At 39.4% G+C, this 18,716-nt stretch overlaps 1 long non-coding RNA gene across 1 annotated transcript; it reads left to right on the top strand.

Annotated features, from left to right (window-relative positions):
• Positions 1 to 6,469: 6,469 nt before the first annotated feature.
• On the top strand, positions 6,470 to 7,758 carry LOC148102040 (uncharacterized). The gene is made up of 2 exons (XR_015719271.1): positions 6,470 to 6,674; positions 6,978 to 7,758. It is a non-coding gene; the product is annotated as an uncharacterized LOC148102040 (long non-coding RNA).
• Positions 7,759 to 18,716: the final 10,958 nt, after the last annotated feature.

The following is an 18,716-nucleotide window of genomic DNA, read 5'->3' on the forward strand; positions in this document are numbered from 1 at the left end:
GATCTAAATCACAGATTCTGTGTGGATGAAAAGCCAAAGCTTATAAAAAACAACATTTACTGAAATATCCGTGTACATGTGGAGACTGTACACGGCGTACACAGTACGCAAATGCAGACAGAAAGGCAAACACAGAGGACCTTTAATGTGCACCGGACTGTTGAGGCTGTCATACTCATAGACCTGAGTGGCAGCAGTCGTTTCTAGCTTACGTTGGTACTGTGCAGTGTTTGCTGTGCTGGTGAACATCACGGCGCGTGGAAGGTTAGAACTGTACACTCTGCCTCACCGTCTCTTCCTCTTTACTTTACGAGTCCTCGGCTCCAGACGTGGAACGTGAAACGAGGAGAGATGTGACGTTTGTATCTGTGGATACACAAGTCAGCATGAACCCCACACTGACACTGCATCACTCACTGTGTGTTAGTTTGTGAGTCTGTATGTTGGTGTTAGTGTGTGTCTTTCTGTGTCTGCAGTAAAAGTGTGTGTGGTGCTGGATTAGAGCCCAGCTGCTGATGTAAACTGTTGCGGCAGCCGAACACAGAACGCCGCACCACATCACAGTGTCGGAACAGCAACATTGCCACCACCATCCATACGGATAAAATCCCAGCGTTCCAAATAAATACAGCTTGGAACAAACAGATTTTGACCTCAAGTTTGCATTCAGAGCAAAAAGACCTGCATTATTTCATCCAATGAGATTAGTACTGAAAGAGTGACATCATAATTTTTATAGTATATATGGTTAGTGGGTTAAAGCTGTTTATCAGCAGTATTCCAGGCTGATACCAGTGCTTTGTCGTGGATTTTTTATTTATACTATAAGAAGTAGCAAAATGTAAAGCTAAAGGCAGCAGGACCACAAAAGTCCTTCACTCTGATTGGCTGTCACTTCGATCGACTGCCTCGGGTTGAGGAAAGTTTAATCCAGGACCAGCGCAGTTTGTGTCGCTAACGTTATAGGTTGTTAAACTTTGTTGACATTCCAGGATCTCTGTCAGTACATCCCAGCTGGTTTCCTCCTGTACGTATGACCTCCGAGGAGCTTAGCCAGATTTAAATATGACTCCATTGACTGTCTTGCCAACACTTGGCGTCCATTCTTACCTCTTACCCCACTGTGTCAAAATTTCAAACCAGTGACTGAAACTTTGATTATCATGACGAGTACAAAGTCACATGAGTTTGGTGGATGTTGAATTAAAATAGTGTTTTCATTGCTCTGTGAGAGAGCATATTAGCTCAGTGACACTCTCAGTTAGCTGCAAGTAACTGACCACATTACAATTCAGGTCCTTTGTGAACTCCTGACTGACTTATTTAAATTTTATGAACATATGTTATGATGGTGTACAAAGGATCAAAAGCCATATTCTCACAGGCCCTCCTGATGGTTTACTCCTTCTTTCATTAGTACACCGTGACCTCATGTAAAACAGGCTGATTGTCAGTAAGTCCACCTCCAGTGTTGGGGAGTAACGGAATAGATGTACCGCCGTTACGTATTTAAAATACAAAATATGAGTAACTGTATTCCGTTACAATTACCGTTTAAAAAGGTGGTATTTAGAATACAGTTACTTTGTTGAAATAAATGGATTACACGGCGGTATTTTCCTGTTTCATATTGTCGCGGGTCAGGACTGTTTGGGTTTTGTTTGACAGCTATGTTCTGTTGTTCCAGGCGGCAACGTTACGGTTGCCATGGTTACAGGGTGACACGGCTCTCTTTGCAACTGTGTGTTTCCTGGGTGAGAGAGCACGTTTTTGTTGTTGTTGTTGTTGTGCTAAGCAGAATCATTTGCTGTGTCCCAATTCAGGGTCTGCACGCTTGAAGTACGCATTTTAAGTGCGATTACGTCACCGCCACGCGACGACGGCTGTCCCAATTCGAAGTGTACTCCAAATGCGCCGTCAATTTCTCCAAATATCAAGCGTGGTCCGGTGCACGCTTCGTGGTCCCATATATCCCACAATTCATAGCGCGGTGGTGGGTGTTGATAATTTTGCAGCAAAATACGGCAGAAGGGAGCTGCCAAAGAGTGAACTGTCAAAAGTAAGTACTGTATATGACGTCACTTATTTATGTGCGAATGTTTAATAACGAAGAACATTAAAACATTGCTGTTGGCCACATATCGGCAAAGTTATGTGACATTAGTGATGTTTGTACTTTCAGCCTATATATATATATATATATATATATATATATATATATATATATATATATATATATATATATATATATATATATATATATATATATTAGGGGTGCAACAATACACAAAATTCACGGTTCGGTTCGGTTCGATACTTTGGTGTCACGGTTCGATATTTTTTCGATACAAAAAAAAATGTTCATGCCTCTTATTAATTTGTCATTTATTAAATTTTCACTGCACATTCTGCACCACATCTCTGTGCGTTCATCATTTGTTTGAAGCCAGCTCACCTCCTGCAACCACTTTTCCGAGAATACGTGCTTCTTTTGTGGTTCGGACTCCTGACATTTCTTTGGAGGTGGAGGAACATCACAGTAATTGCTTAAAGGAGCTTCTTCGACATCTTTAAGAGTTCTAAACAAATGTCTGTCCTCCTCCAGAAAATCTTATGTATGCAAACACGCGTTGCAACTTCTTATCTTGTGCGCTTTTTTTATTTTGACAGCGAATGCGCACCTGCGGACCACTTATGTGCAGCCCTGGTTATTTAGCTTGTCATATTGCAGCCACAGAAATTCTTTTGTCCATGAAACCATAAAGCTGCACTTTCTTTTTGCCTTAAAGTCTGATTTGTCATAACTTTTCCGTTTTGTGGTAAGCTTTTCTGTGGCTGTCACTTCTTCACCCTGACCTGTCTTATTTGGCTCAGCAGAACTAAAATATATATCCTGCTGCTTTTACACACGCATTCACATAACGCTCAGCGATTCTCTGCGCGGTCAACCTCTCACATGTTTAAGCTTGCTGCGGGAGATTTCACTTGTCATGTTTGCATAGTAAGCTAATGATTGATAAGATGATGTCAGAGGAATTGGTGCGCAAATTATCATCACTCACCAATCAGTGCTGTCGCTCTCTATACACAGTTCGCGCGATTGCAAAGTGAAAGCAAAAAACAAGCGCAAATTCAAACGCGATTTCAATATGTCACATATTGACAGTGGCTCACCGATGCCAATGACATAATTACCCAGCTACATTTCTGAAAGAATGCAAAAGCATTGACATATATTTTTCCTTCCTACGATAGGCCAACGGGCAGGGCAGCCCGACTGGAAAAATCGCTAGCCCCGGGACGTCGGGCTAGCGATTTTGCGAGCCCTGTATCTGATTGAGGAATCACTCATCTTTGGAAAAGAGAGTTTATTACAGAGAAATGGCTCTTTCCAAAATAAAAGCTATACTATACGCTTCTTCTGGGCTATATTCTCAGCAGCATATTAAACATATCAGGTCCCCATAAGGAGAATCATGTGCTAACAGCTGTCTAAATGACTCGGGTAAAGTTTGTAGCATGCGTGCTTGTTGTTTTTGTCTGCTTCCTCTTGTCTTTGCACTAGGATGATGTCGGCGTAAATGTACAGTCATATTCGTTGTGTTCCCACTAGTGCTGTCAGCGTTAATCTGAAATGAGGTTAACGCCACAACACGGCAAATCTCCGTTAACGAGCTACCGCGGATCGCCCCGTGCGTGGAGCTGGACGGCCAACACGTTAACGAGCTAACTGCGCTAATACACTAGTTCCCACCCATGTAATTGAGCATTGCTGGCACATCCAACATACTGTTTTACTTTAGTCCATGACGCGCTTACCTTCAGGGTCATACTTCACATGAAAACCAAAATAGTTCCAAACGCCAGATCTGAATGAGGGTGGGGGAGGTTCAATTTGCCATGTTGCAAGGAGAGCTTAACTTCTGTCTTGCTAGCTTGCCCTGCGCTCAGTGAATCTGTGTTCGACTACTCCGCCTAGGCTGCACTGTCGAGCGCAGATCCACTGAGCGCTCAACACAGACAGCACCGTCAGAAGGAAAGTTGATAAAATGAATTAAAAATGTTGTATTGTTCCATACATATGCATACCGAACCGAAAGCACTGTATCGAACGGTTCAATATCGATACGAGTATCGTTGCACCCCTAATATATATATATATATGTGTATATATATATATATATATATATATATATATATATATATATATATATATATATATATATATCATAATAATCTGACAATACTATAATATTGGCCATATTATATTTACATTACCACAGTGAGATGATTTTAGTCTCATGAACAACAAGAGCTAATTGTTATTTACTAACTAATGTTGTAATGACTGTTCAGTACAGAAATAAAGCCTAACAATCATGTTTTACAGTCCTGTGGTCTCAGCCTCAGATACTCAACTAATCAAAGTGATGTCATGACAAAAATGAATGACCAACAAAACATTTTTTTCTCCTTCATTTATGTCACACAATCTCGCGTTTCTCGCGGTTAGTATCATGGTTGCTAGGCAACCTGAACAGCGCGACGAAGGCTAGACCGTCCCATTTCACAAGCCTCTCACTTCTAGTACTTATAGTACGCACCGTACGTAGTACGCGTAGTGCGCGTAGTGCGCGTAGTGCGCGTACTTCAAGCGTGCAGACCCTGAATTGGGACACAGCCATTGACTGTAGAAAACATGGACAACGCGACAGCTCCCCAAAAATGAAGCTAAAACGTCTCTATTGCCCGCTGGTGTCTGGCTGCAGTATAGGTCATAAACCCCGCCTCTTCCATGTTTTTTTTAACAAACAATTGCTGTGTCCCAATTCGGGGTATGCACGCTTGAAGTACGCATTTTAAGTGCGGTTACGTCACCGCCACGCGACGACGGCTGTCCCAATTCGAAGTGTACTTGAAATGCATACTCCAAATGCGCCGTCGATTTCCCCAAATATCAAGCGTGGTCCGGTGCACGCTTCGTGGTCCCATATATCCCACAATTCATAGCGCGGCGGTGGGTGTGGATAATTTTGCCGCAAAATACGGCAGAAGGGAGCGGCCGAAAAGTGAACTGTCAAAAGTAAGTACTGAATATGACGTCACTTATTCATGTGCGAATGTTTAATAACGAAGAACATTAAAACATTGCTGTTGGCCACATGTCGGCAAAGTTATGTGACATTAGTGATGTTTGTACTTTAAGCATTAACTTGGTTTTAAAGCCTCTACTTCTAAATATACATATAGTCGACCTTAATCTTACAGAGAATCTGATGATTTTATGGATAATTAAAGTCAGTCATATATCCACAAACACAACAAGCTGACAGTCAGTGATATATATATATATATATATATATATATATATATATATATATATATATATATATATATATATATATATATATATATATATATCATAATAATCTGACAATACTATAATATTGGCCATATTATATTTACATTACCATAGTGAGATGACTTTAGTCTCATGAACAACATTAACTAATTATTATTTACTAGCTAATCTTAAATGACTGTTCAGTACAGAAATGAAGCCCTTGAATCATGTTTTACAGTCCTGTGGTTTCAGCCTCAGATACTCAACTAATCAAAGTGATGTCATGACAAAAATGAATGACCAACAAAACAATTTTCTCCTTCATTTCTGTCAAACAAAGCTGTATGTAACGTGTCTCGCGGTTAGTATCATGGTTGCTAGGCAACCTGAACAGCGCGACGAAGCATATACCGTCCCATTTCACAAGCCTCTCACTTCCGCACTTCTCGTACTTATAGTACGCACCGTACGTAGTACGCGTAGTGTGCGTACTTCAAGCGTGCAGACCCCGAATTGGGACACAGCAAATGAGTATACAACATACGAACAGATGAAGTATACAAAACAACAGAACATGAACACAAAAAGCCAGGGGTAAAAGAAAAAGGTAACAATTATAAGAATACACGCAAAAATTCACATACATATATTGTTTTGAGAGCCTTTTTGTTGGTGGAGTCTGATATTGATTGAATGTACATTTCCACATCCTTAAAAAAATGACAGAAATATGGTGTTTTGTTAGTAAACTTATATTTATGGATAAAAAATTTAGCTAAAACTATTAACAAATTTATCATAAAAAAACATTTATCATACTTCTTGGGGAACTTAAAGAAACAGAATAAAACATTTTCCCATCGTAAAGAAAACTCCCTTAAAATATGTGTAATCCTGGTTAACAAAGCTGTCAATAAATAAAAGCCTGTTAATAAAAACAGTCATAAGAAATATATTACAGGTGTCAATAAATAGATCATAATGGTTAGAAAATTCATTAAAAACATCAGCAATGATATAATTCATGTTTTTTTTAAGTTAATTCAGGTAAAATGGCTAAAATATGTGTTTAGACTCTTATTGTGAAAGGGCACGCTGCAGCGTGACTCCTGTGATAGCCACACCCAGTCGGGTTGTTCCTTCTTTTTGATGCTGGAGAGGGAGAAATGCAGACATTCCTTGCGGAGCTGCTGCCTAAACGAGTGAAAAAAATATTAAAAACAAGCCAGAAATCTACTTAAAGCCATTTTTGTACTCTGGAGAATATATTTTTGTTTTTCCGACCTGTCCTTGCCTTGGTGACGTTGTGAACATAACCGAACGGGACTTGGTGAGTTCAGAAATTGTATTTTATTTTACGAAAGAAATGTTTTGTTGTATTATATTGCTCATTTCATGCAAACGGAAAGTCAAGGTAGCAGATTTATGCTGTTTTATGTTAAAAAACGGTGGATTGGTGCTTAACCGACACACAGGCTGTACTTCAGAGGCCTTTGACGGTGTTTCCGCGCGCCATATTGGCGTCACCTCATTTACGACTAAATAAGCTGGAAAAACTGACTTTTACTGTTATTTAAGGGCTACCCTGTGTTATTTTCGAATGTTTATGCACTTTATTTTGTTGTTATGGTAGGCCATTAAGGTTTGGATCGGGAAATGCTGAGCTAGAATCGGAGTTTGATCCGCTGAGCGAGAAACAAGATGGCGAGCCACCCACGGACCCATTAAACTGTACCGAGCAGTAAAAGGGAAAACGCCCCCTGCTGGACGTTGAGCTCTTTCGCTGAGAAAACTGGTAGGATTAATCCATACACCTCTGCAAAAGAACAGCGGACTTTCAATGCATTGGATAGTCATTCAGAGCAATTCCAGGATTGATAGTTAAAGGACACAAAGACAACTTTTTGTTTATTTGTTTGTTTAAGGGATTCATTCAGCCTTTTGCTGAATTGTTTTGAGTTTTACATTTATTTATTTATTTTTGTAAATTATTTTGGTCAACCTTACATTTTAATGCTGTAATGGTATTAATGAAAATGTAAATAATTTTGTTGGGTTAAAACAAAATAAGAACTGGTTGAAATTGAAAGGTGAACCTAGACCAAGATTAAATTAAATCTTGGGCCTAAAGAACTGAACTTGATTTAAAATAACACAGTGTTAATGCAAATAGATCAAAGGATAAACTAGAACTTGAAATAAATAAGACAATAACCTAGGTTGAAAATAACATTCTTCTAAAGTCAAATAAAAAGTTTTGAGATAAATAGGATAAACTAACAGAACATACTGAACTAAAAAGGGGAAAGAAAAATCTTGTTTTCCTAAATGTGTGATGTTGGATGTTTTATGTAATGTGTGTTAACTGTCTATTCTCTGTCTTCACAAAATAACAAGCCGGCAATTTAAATTTATTTTCTGGTCTGTGGTCTTTATCACACGCTACACTCGTTACTACTCTAGTAGTCGAACCTAACTGGTCCTAGTATACTGTAACGACTCCAGAAGTGTTACATATGGACAATAACAAACCTGCTAAATTCCTTCCAGAATCTCTGTGTAAAAGAACAGTACCAAAAAAGATGTGTCACAGTTTCTGGATGATCCCCACAGAAAGTACAATTAGTATTTATGTCCCTTTTAAATTTTACCATGTAGTGACTTGCTGGATAACATTTATGTAGAATTTTAAATGAGACTTCTTTCACCTTATTTGCCATCAAATATTTATGGGGGATCATCCAGACTGTCTTCCACTTGATATCTGGAACATATTGGTTCCAATAAGATATTATATATGGGAGAGAGACGATATCTTCTTGGAATAAACTACGTATTCTCTTATTGCTGTTACCAAGTTCCTGTGAAAAGCAGATTTTTCCTATTGGTGACTCAGCTGGATCAGGGAGAGTGACTGAGGTAGATATTGAGCTGTCAGTGTTTTTATATAACATTGAAGTCCCTGAGGGTATGGCACCAAGCACCATTGAGAATTCCTGAACACTGATTGGAAAATTATATAGTGCAATAAAGTCGTTGTAAGTAAGTAGTTGTCCCTCTTTATTAACCAGCTGAGCCACCAATAGGATCCCATTTTGGACCCAAGTTTCCAGGAAAAGTGATTTATTTTTATATAAAATATCTCTGTTGTTCCAGATAAGGTATTTGTAAGGTGAGAAGTTGTGTTTATAAACGAGGGTCCACGCTAAGAGGACCTGCTTATGGAAGAATGAAAGCTTTACAGGGAGTTTCTCAACATTGTAATTACAATTTAAAATAAAATTAAAGCCACCAAAACGAGAGAAAATATGATATGGTATAAAGTTCCAGATAGAGGTAGGGTTTTTAAGAAAATGTTTAGCCCAATTAATTTTGAAAGTGTTATTTAAAGTAGAAAAGTCTAAGACATTAAGCCCACCTGATTCGTACTTATTCATCACAACAGTTTTTCTAATATAATGCGTATGGTTTTTCCATATAAAATTAAAGAGCATACAGTCAATATCTTTACTAATTTTCTTATCCAGATGTAAGGAGAGAGCAGCATATGTTAATCGGGATATCCCTTCAGCTTTAGTAATTAACACTTTACCTTTCAACGACAAGTCCCTTTGCAGCCACTGGTTGAACTTTTTTAGGGTTTTCTGTATAATTGGAGTGAAGTTTGAAGAGCATCTTGATTTTTGGCCTTTGGATATTAACAGTCCCAAGTATGTGACTTCTTGTTTAACAGAAATATTACAGATAGCATTTGCAGGGCAGTCTTTAATTGCTAGTAACTCACACTTTTTTAGATTTAGGCATAAACCAGAGGCCTCAGAGAAATCCCTAATCACAGTAAGAGCTGGAGGGATTTGGTTTGCATTCTTCAAGAAGAGTGTGGTGTCATCGGCTAACTGGCTGATGACAAGCTGCTTATCAGCTATGGTGATTCCTTGTACAACACTGTTTGAAATATTAGTTGCAAGAATTTGTGTACAAAGTAAAAATAAATATGGTGAAATAGGACATCCTTGGTGAATAGCACGTTTCAGGTCAAATCTCGGGGTGGAGCCGTTGATCATTTTAATAGAACTATTGCCATTTGTGTATAAGGTTTTGACAGCTTTACAGAAAAACTCTCCAAAGCCAAATTTTTCCAAAGAGTGGAAAATAAATTGATGTTCAATTGTATCAAAAGCCTTATAAAAAACCAGGAAGAGAATGAAGCTATTGTCAGGTACCAAATCAGAGTAATCAAGTAAATCCAAAACCAGTCTAATGTTATTAGAAATGTGTCTGTTTCTCATAAAGCCTGATTGTGTCTCATCAATAATTGTTTCCAAGACCTCTTTAATTCTGTTAGCAAGTATTATAGCCATAATCTTATAGTCATTATTGAGCAGGGAGATGGGTCTCCAATTATCAATAAAGAGTAAGTCTTTGTTTGGTTTTGGAATAAGTGTTATGAGATCTTGAGTAAGAGAAGGAGGGAGGGTGTTATTCTCTATACTTTCTGTAAAAACCTGCAGTAAAAACGGAGCAAGGGGATTAGAAAATGATTTATAAAACTCTGCAGTCAAACCATCTGTGCCGGGAGATTTATTGGCCTTGAGTGCAGAAATGGAATTACAAACTTCCTCAACAGTCGGCTGTCACAATAACTTCTATCTTCCACAACAATAGTTTTTAGGTTTTTAATATTATTGAAAAATCCTGTTGAGATAGCCTCATTATATTTTGAGTTGTATAGTTTAGTATAGAATTCGGCACAGAAATGTGAAATTTCTCTAGGATTGTCAGAGACAATGCCATTAATATTTAGTTGATGAATAGAGTTTGTTTTTGATCTGTATTTTTCAAGCCTGAAAAAGTAAGCAGAATTTTGTTCGCCCTCCTCCAGCCACCTCTTCCTGGATCTTATGAAAGCACCCTCAGCCTTGCGTCGATATAAACCGTCCAATTTATTTTGAAGTTCTAGTAAACTTAATTTATCTTCGTCTGAGATTTCTTCTGGGGACTTCTGTTAATAAGAGGCAATTCTGCTTATTACTTCTTGTTCTTCAGCTTTCCTTAATTTAGCAATTTGACTCCCATATCTTCTCAAGAATCTCAAGTTCCCAATTGGTACAAAAGGACTTCTCTCTGTTAGCTTTGTTCCAATAATAAACAATTAATTTATTAATCTGCATGTTAACCATTTTATCTTTTAGTAAAGAATTATTTAACTTCCAATAAGAGAATTTATGAGGTATATTATCCCCGCCTCCTCCATGTTAGCGGATGGGACTGGGGTCAGACTAAAATAAATTAATTCTCCTTAGATAATTTTTTTCCAAATTACTGTTACTAATTACTGTTACTGTACTTTTATTACAAGTATTATACTGTAAAAGCAACAGGCTACACCCTGCTTCAGCTCCTGTGCAGAGCTGAATATTAAATATGTGCAAACAACATGTTTTCAGTCTCTTGCCACATCTGTAAAGACAGTAACATTTTTTTAAAAGCTTGTACTTCAGTAACTCATTAATCAGGAACTATGGATTAAAGTACTGTAGTGTACTGTAATACTGAAAAAAAAATGTAAGAGAAGAACTTCAGATCCTGAGTGTGTGAGGACAGAAGAATCAGCTTTATTTCAATATTGAGGGATAAAATTTATATTTGAGTTTGATGGTTCTGGTCTCTTTGTGATTACAGGAGCTGCCCTCAGATTCAGACCTCAGCACCACCCAGTGACAGCAGACAGATCATCCAACATGTTCATATGTTAACTGCAAAATGAACTGATGAAAACAGTACAAAGGTTAAAGTACCACATGTGCTGCAGTGAAAGCTGCAGCTTTATTGATAAAGTTAAAGCCAAAAACAAAAGGATTAATCACTCATGTAACTGTGTCACTATACATCAGCATTAACAGGACCTCAGTTTGGTGTTTCAGAGAGCTGCTGATCTCAGACCTGCACAGCTTCCGTTTTAAACACTTGATGTACTCAGCTGCATAAAGAGCATATGAGATTTTCTCTGACACAATTAAATAAAACCTGATGAAGGCCAAAGGTCGTCACTTGTATGTTGAACTACAAACTTGTCATCTGGAATTCTTTCACAGTTTTTGCAGATAGTGTGTTATTTACCATGAAGTGATTCAGAGTTATTCATACCAGAGTAACCAGAGAGGATCATATATTTTTAAATATATAACTTTCTACAGGACTGAATATAATATCTTTATGTAAAAGTCCGGAGCCTCTGGGGAGTATCTGAGTATTTATAACATTACACAAAGCAAAGGTCTCATCGCAGTGTTGATAAAATGCTGGGTTTATCCATCTCCTGGGGCGGGCCTACGGAGGAGTGCTGAAGATTTCCCTGTGAGGGAGCTGCTGGTGAAGATCATGAGTCCTGCTTGATCAATGCCATGAGCTTCAGTCTTCCTGGTGTTTCGTAAATGAAGCCTCTTACAGCGGGTCAACAGAACTTATGGCACAGGACAGCTGTGATGAAAGAAAGGCAAGAAGTTTCTCCAAACCCCTGGACCCAGAAACCCAGCTTGGTCCTGATGGTCTCCCTCACTAGTTTTTCTCCAGGGTGAATGTAGCTGTTGATATAAAATGGACTCTATTATTAAATGAAAAGAACAAATCACAATACACTAATGAAATGTTCTGCTGATGTTTTTAAAGTTTCCATGTTACCTGACTGTAGAGATTTAAACAGTTTTAGATCCATTACACTCACAGTCTTATGTTAAAATCTCAAAGGACAGCATTGTATTTTTGATATTAACAGTAACTCTGGGCCTCTGTAGAGTGTGCAGATAATCTCATCGCTGTCTAAAAATGGATAAAAAAAACATAACAAAACATAAAAACAACATAAGAAGAGCTGTATCCTTCAATAATACAGACTATTAGAGTATTAGGTGTGTAGCATCGCTAACTAGCTAGCAACAAGCCTCCAACACAGTGCGTATGCTAGCGGCTAATCTAACTCACCAATTAACAACATACTGATTTTAGAACTATAAGATGATAAGCTCTAGTGATGGGTCCAGCAACACTGACGCACCGACGCATGTATCAAGCTCACCTAGCGATGCCTGCATCGGTGCGTGCGTCGCTTTAAGAAAAAGTCACGTGATCGATACAGCTGCTGTATCGCTCATCTTCCAACGGAATGAGTCGCCACCAAAAAACACACAAAATTACTCTCGCAAAGATTAAAAAAACAAAAACATCTCTCCATAACAAAATGGAGCCCGAAAGAAAAAGAAATGTTTCTGCTGTGTGGGATCATTTTGATCTTTTAACTGCAAATAAGGTAATAGTTTGTCTGTCTTTGTTTCAGTGTAATCTATCAGAATAGAAAAAAAAAAACAGCAATGTGACTTGAAGTGTAAATTATTTATTTCATTTTATGCAGGTTAAATGTTGCATCTGTTCTGCGGAGCTTTCTTACACAAACAAAAGCACCTCCTCAATGTTTAGGCATTACAGAGCCAAACATGAAAATGAGGAGACAAACACACCGAGAATGAACACTGGTAGGCTTATATAGACACTGAGCGTCTTAATCATAATTTTTTAAAATTAATATGTGTTTTATTATTTTCAAATCAAGCATCTAGGAAGACTGCTCTGGATCAGGCAGTCCTGAATTTTATTATAAAGGACTGCCAACCCCTTAGTATTGTGGAGAGAGAGTGTAACGTACTGAGGGAATAGGAAGACATCTTATCAGAACCTTATCCACCTGGCTTTATAGCTTTTGTGTACCCCAGCTTCATCTGTTCCTGTGAGTTTTCCAAAGCTGGGGAAATGGTGTAAAAAAACAAAACAAAAAACGCAATAGACTGAATGCAAAAACATTGGATAAACCTATTTTTCTGAATAGAAATTTATAATAAACTCTGAGTCAAAGGGGTAATATTACATTCACAATACTTTCATTTTAATTTTCATTTAATGTCATTCATAATATATTTTAAAGATGTCTACAATATTTGCATTATAAAAGATATAAAATGATTCCATGGAAAGTACAATACCTAACAGTGTATACAAGTATGACTAGGTCATTGAATCAGTGTCTATTTTGAGTCTCAAGTAAATTGCCTGCAATGATATTTAAGGTCCAGCAGGTGTCAGTATGGAGCAAAACAGCAAAACTGTCGACACAGTGTCGATACAGTTTGGGGAATGTGCTGAAATGCTTCACGGGGCCTCATCTACCCATCACTAATAAGCTGTGTGTCTTTTTTATAACAGTGACATGGTTGTATTTAACACCCGTAATTTAACGAGTCGTCAGTCGCGGTAAACCAGCAAAAAAACTCGAGCAGCCGGGCTACGTAAAAAGTGTAGGGGGGCGTGTTTGCGGTCACGTCCAGCGGGTGTGTGGGCGGGAGCGTTACACAGTCGCTCCACCTCAAGTCATTACTGCGCAGACTCTGGCTCCAAATTTGCAAGATGGCAGCCTCCACAAGCGGGGTATTTTGGCTTCATTGTTGCACAATGGGAGGAGGCGGTGTCGCGTCGTCCATCTTTTATACAGTCAATGGGCAGAATCCTACAGGCATACCCCTAAAGAATGTAGCCTCATGGGCAGTGTAGTCCGTGCTGCTGGGAGAATGGACTGCCATACCCGTTATGTGTCTGTGAGCGCGAGGAGGGAGAAAAAGGAGAGTGGAAAAGTACGAGCTGTCACTGAGCAGAAACGGGAGCTGGAAGCATGTAAATATAATAATAACCACTGTAGCCAAGAAGAGTGCCTGACGAGCCCAGTTGTAAGTACGCTATTAAGACTCGACTGTACACTGTGTTCGTGTTTTCCTCCGAAACAATAAGTTCCGTTGGAGCAGCCTTTCAGCGCCTCTCTCTGTCTCTCGCTAGCAAAGTTGACCCAGACAACAAAGTAAAGGTAGTTTTCAGCTACGAGCCTGACATGAACCCGACGTATTAGCCAGAGGTCCCTTTACTACGGTTCGGAGCGGACCTTCAGTAACAGTAATAAATCACAGCAAAAGTACATTCATGTAGTTGTAAAAAGCATGATAATATATTAAGTAATCCAAAGTATTCAGAATACGTTACTCTCATTGAGTAACGTAACGGAATACGTTACAAACTACGTTTTGGGGCATGTATTCTGTAATCTGTAGTGGAATACATTTTAAAAGTAACCTTCCCAACACTGTCCACCTCAGTGTTTATCTGCAGTCCATCTGTCATTAGCATACTTGACACACTGAGTGACTTTTTATTGTGACCTTCAGATTATTTTGACTTTGTTTTAGTAACACCAGCAATGACAGAAGTCAGATGAAGGCCGTTTAATGGGACGGTCAGGCAAACACAGGAACCTCTTCGTCTTCAGAGGAGACGCTAAATGTTCACAGCTTTAACGCAGAAGTGTTTCTTCAGGGAACATCTGGAGGAAGATTTAATTTAATGCGGAGTGCTGACATTAATCCTGCCGCTGACTCACTAGCTCTGACAGCCACATGAAAGATGTGACGGCAGCTAACATTGATGCTGATTATTTTACATCAGCTAACTTCTTCATAAATGCTGACAGGCCGTCTGAATGGCTTCGGGTGTCAGGTGGTTCGGTGCTTTTGGTTTTCCAGAATGAGCATATGATGTTTCTTGTTAACGGGAGGGCATCAGGGCGTGTAGATGGCCATTTCTGCTACTGACCACATTACATGTTTATATTCACAGAAGTATCTCATCCTTTTAAATATATCATGCAAACAGGGTTTAAAAGGCACAGTGCAGCATTAATAACGAGCATGCCTTATTCGCTGTGACAGTTACTGTTATGACTGTTCGCTGACTTGGAGAGAGAGGGGGAGATATTATCAGCTCATTCCTGTTTCATGTTCGTGGATGTGATTTGTTTTCATGTATCATTCGTACCGTCTTTAATACATTACTAGCGTTTAGAAACATGTCTTGGTTAAGGTTGTGCATTAAAAACCGCAGGTTTAGATCTGTGACAGAAAACTGTCACATGTGCGTTCAAATATACCTGCTGTCACGTCTTTCAAAGCTGTGTTTTCTCGGTTCATGCTGCCTTTTGAAATGCATCGCTGAGAAATTCATGAAAGCAAAAGAATGATTGAATTTGTGACTTTTTAATGGGACCAGGCTTAATGAAGACACTCAGACACGGACTTTATGGTCTGTTCATAAACATTAATCGATGTAACCTTTCGCCCATGCATGCATAGGTCGTGCATGACATAGAGCATGTGCACGGCGTAGCTGTGTATGTCTTACAGCTTCTGCTGGTGGAACAAACGGTCCTCTGTGAATATCTGTCTTTGTAGCTGGGATTAAAATGGAAAAGTAATGTCTGTGGGTTTGAAGAACTTGTGGGAGAATCTTGTTTCATCTTCCTGTACTGTCTGTATCTAAAAAGGTTCCCAGTGTTCCCTTTTAATGAGCCCTCGCTATAACACGGGGGCTGATGGGATTAACTCTGATCTCTGGTTTGCATACACTCAGTGTGAATCAGATGAACATGGTCGACAGTTTGAGCTCCTCCTGATTGCATTCATTATTTCGCCTGGCTCTCATCTAATCCAATCTAATCTCTGTGGGATTTAGAAGCTAATCCCGAGACATGTGGCAGCTCAGAGAGTCCAGGTATAAAGCAACACGTTTAGCCACAAAGTTTGGTGAACGCGTCGGTTAATGTTATCCTCACGCATGTCTGAGGGTCACTTCTGTGCACCTTTATGGTGAAAGTTGTCTGCAGACAGCTTAGTTCATGTATTCTGTTTGCTTTTTAGTTGCTTTTAATCAGCTCTTATTGACATTTTCCAGTTCTTTAAATTCTGATTTAATCTTGTATTTCTTAGTTTTTGCTTTATCATGTATTCTTCTTATCTAAATAACCTCTGTACAAGGTGCTGTATAGATAAGACCTGACAGCACCGTGGTATTTCTAAAGTCATTGTGTTGCTCGGGCTCCTTAATATGTGACAGAGTCATGTTTGTTATGCAGAAACCATGCTGCTTACTCTGATCACATCTGAAAATCTGTTTGTTTGTTTTTTTGAGAGTACTGCAGGCCGGAAATGTTGTAATAACTAAATTAAAAGTGATCATAGGTATGGGCTTCATACAAAACTCAAATTAAATGTATTTATTTATGATATTTTCCTAACTTTCTCTCATTTGGGATTGTACATTAGTTATTTCTGTTGTTCATCTTCAACATGTCTTGGAAAACGGGACAGATTACACTATAGGTGAATGAAACAGAATAAAGATAAAGACCAGTGACCACGACTTCAGCCGAGAAACTGTGGCTTTGTCCTGTTTCTGCAGGACATCTGTGGTGAAATTGTTTAAGGAGCAGCTCCTTCAGTCCCATAAACACAGGAAGGAACCAGGATCTCCTGAACCACCTCCCAGAACAATCCAGCAGTGAGCTATGGATCCTGCTGCTCTGCAGAGCAGTCAGTGTCCCCTTTTATTGTTCGAACTGTAGCTATGAACCGTCCTGTCTTCTGTCCACACATCAGAGAGATCTATGTTAATGTAATGAGGGCCTGAAAATCTTTGGGCTCAAGGCTCAAAAGGGCACGACCAACCAACAAGCAGGAGTGGCATCACTGTGTGATCAGTACTTCCACAAAACTGAAAAAATGAAGCTCATGTGAGGTCACTCATCTGTCTGCTTACCAAGTGTTAGTGGCTAATCTAAACTTCCTCTTTCCCACGCTGTCAAGCTGATTGTAACATCATGAGTCTAGTCCAATCAGCTTTCTGCCAGCCTTCTTCTGATCAATCAGCCTAAATCGTACTTTAAATCTCATTGTGCAGCTGTCTTTCTCCCTTACAGTTGCCTTCGTGCAACCCACCTCTTCCCCATCACCGCCTCTCATCACTCAGGCTCCATCCAAGCCTCCACCTTCATCTCCACCACCATGTAGACTCTGGGGGGTCCTGCCCTAATCCCCATCACCGCTGGGATTTCGTTCTCCTGTGATGGGCCATCAGGCCAAATACCTCAAATTGAATTCTGTACGTCAGCAAATTATGTTCAGTTTGTTGTAAAAATCTCTCTTCACATTACTGTGGACGGTGAAAATAACACTACTTGTAGTCTAGCAATATTCTACCTACAATGCAGTGCACTGTTGTGAAAGTGTCTCCACAAGTGGGGGCAGTACTCATTGATATGACAACAACAATATCGTATCTTTCTCAACACAAAAGTGTAAAATTAGCAATAAAAAATGTTTAAAATACAGACAAGTTGTTCTTTATGTTAAAGTCCAAACCTGTGTTTAATTAGCAGTGAGTTTGTTGTGACGATTAAAGATTTAAACTTGTAGAGGCACCAAACTCAGAAACATCAGATTTTCTGCACAAACTTTCCTGATGGATCTTGGGAGAGACCGGCAGTTTAATTCCATCTCATAGCCGGATCTGTAGGACCTCATGGCTCCTGGATTGTAATAAAGAAAAGGCCGTTCACAGATTGCGAAAGACTACATGCTGGCTGTCGTGCATGACGTGATAAACGATGACAAAATTAAAATGAATATAACATCTGCTGTCAGAAACTTGAGACACTGGGATGGTTTGAACTGCAGATGTGTTTGAAATGCTGTTAGAGGACCTGCTGAAATCTGACGTCATGTAGCAGGAGATGACTGATAATGCTTGGTTGTGCATGTAAGTCGGTTTTTCTGATGGCAGATGCTTCTGAGAGGAACTGCTCAGCGAGCTGCTGCATTTTCACACACAGTGGTCTGAATATGATGCATGTGATGGAGGTGCTCCATCCATGGCAGGCAGTTTCTTCTACTCACTCGACATCAAGCCTCCATCATCGCTTAATCTGCACGCTGCTGTGGTCTGCTGACCATCGCGACCATCAGACACACACTACATGCTTCATGGCTAACGTCTGCTTTCTGAGCAACATATTCCAACATCTGAGGTCACAGATGTGGTGACACATTTGACTGCAGGATTGTTGTGGACGTGTTCTGCTCACAGAAGAGATGAAAACATATTAGTGATGAGTCATGCTATCTGAGTATGTCAGTAAACGACTCATTTACTAATATCACTTGTGTTTTATTCTCTGTGTTGCTGGGTGTTGAGGCTTCTTTGAGTTTTGCTGGAGAACGTGACGTTCTTGCTTTGCCAGGTTGTGTTTATCATTCAGGCCTGGGCCACTTTTGGAATTATGATCCTTGCTTGTTGTGGCTCAGGTTGTGTGATAACAAAGAAATCCCGACTTCAAAGGTACCGAGTGTCCGGACTGAAAAAGGGAACAGGATGCATCAGCTGATGGTTTAAATCCCTTATAGCTGTAGTGGATCTGTATCTGTGCCCCTCATGACATGTCAGTATTTTT

This window comes from Neolamprologus brichardi, chromosome 7 (assembly GCF_056152115.1).
Source record: "Neolamprologus brichardi isolate AB-2024 chromosome 7, ASM5615211v1, whole genome shotgun sequence".
NCBI lineage: Eukaryota > Metazoa > Chordata > Actinopteri > Cichliformes > Cichlidae > Neolamprologus > Neolamprologus brichardi.